The sequence below is a fragment of the Arachis ipaensis genome, chromosome B10 (assembly GCF_059453495.1).
Source record: "Arachis ipaensis isolate K30076 ecotype BB chromosome B10, ASM5945349v1, whole genome shotgun sequence".
Taxonomy (NCBI): Eukaryota; Viridiplantae; Streptophyta; class Magnoliopsida; order Fabales; family Fabaceae; genus Arachis; species Arachis ipaensis.
The window spans coordinates 121,535,216-121,536,735 of NC_142435.1; positions in this window are offsets into that span (position 1 = coordinate 121,535,216).

Below are 1,520 nucleotides of genomic sequence, written 5' to 3' on the forward strand. Positions count from 1 at the left end.
ATATATATTTTAGCGAAATCCTTACAAGGGCATAACACAATTATATCTAAATGGAACAACGAAGGAATTTAGCACAAGTGGCACGCAAATTAAATAATGAGTTAAAAAGGAGGTGCAAGCATTTTGTTCTTATTCCTATAGCTAGAAGACCAATTTAAGTTTATTTAAGAAGTTGCATTGATTCGCAAGATGCTTCTCTATATATGCCCTAGCTTGCACATCCATCTTGGTGAAAAATCTCCAAGCTAAGGATAATATAATAGTATTATTTTAATAATGTTCCTTTTTTCCCGGAGAGTAAATTAAGTTGTCATTTCAATTCAAATCAGATGAGAGCACATTTTCTATTTGAGGTGTGATGACTGATGAAGGAAGTTGAAAGGATATACAGGATAAGGTAAGGTTTGAAACATTGATGATAATTATATATTAAGAGCTATTTTTTCTATTTATCTATCTAGTATTTTTATTTATTTATATCCTACGGTTGTGGTGTGGCTTACATGGAATTGAGTTAAGGCCCCCCCTTTCTCTCCCTCCTTCATGTTCCTTTGTCTCCCTTCACTTGCCTCCAAATTAGGCTTTCCTCAACTCCAGGACCACAAAACCACTTACAATTAAGCACTGTTTCCTTTCAGGACCACTTCCATTACTCTTCTTTCAACCCCGGCATCTTGCCTTAGCTACCTAGCTCCCACTTTTTCTTCTATTATATTGCCTTCTTTGGTCGGCTAATACAACAGATACATTTTCTGATAATTATTCATATAAAAATATCTAAATATAAAGATGATAGTTAAGATACTGATAAATATAATATAAATAATTTAGTTAAATATTTTAAATTATCTAGTGATTTATAATTATTATCTCCACATGAAGATATTTTACGTAAATAATTATTTAATAGAGATATAATCATTAATCTTTTTTTTATTACTTTAAACTTTAGAAAAAAGGTAATTTTATATTATGGTATTAGAGTTTTTATGATTTAAAAATCTAGAGTTCGAGACAAATTAAAAGAGAAAGAAGATCTATACAAAAATTTTGTATAAATTAAAAAAAACTCTTACGTAAAAAATATATTAAAAATATCATTATTTATATTTTTTCTCCTATTAAATTAAATTTTAAAAAAATAGCTTCATTACATCACCTTATTTCGCATTATATTTTAAATTGATTCACCTTCTCCTTAGGATTAAGCACCTATAGTAAGATAAATATATCAAAATTGATAGTATATATTCTAGTAGAAGTGTGAACCGATTTAGCTAATAGGTGTTGCTGAATAACTTTTGGTTATATTTGAAAATATCACAACAATAGAAGTGGAACTGTCGTTAAAAGTTACTATATATATGTAATAAGGTGAGTATATAAAAGAAGAAACGTGAACAAGTGTCCCCACCAAGGGGATTGTAGGTGATATGATAGATGAGGTAAAAAGAAACTAAGAGCATCAAAAGAGTGCACATACGAGCAAGCATGCATGCATTCATTTCAGAACTTCACAG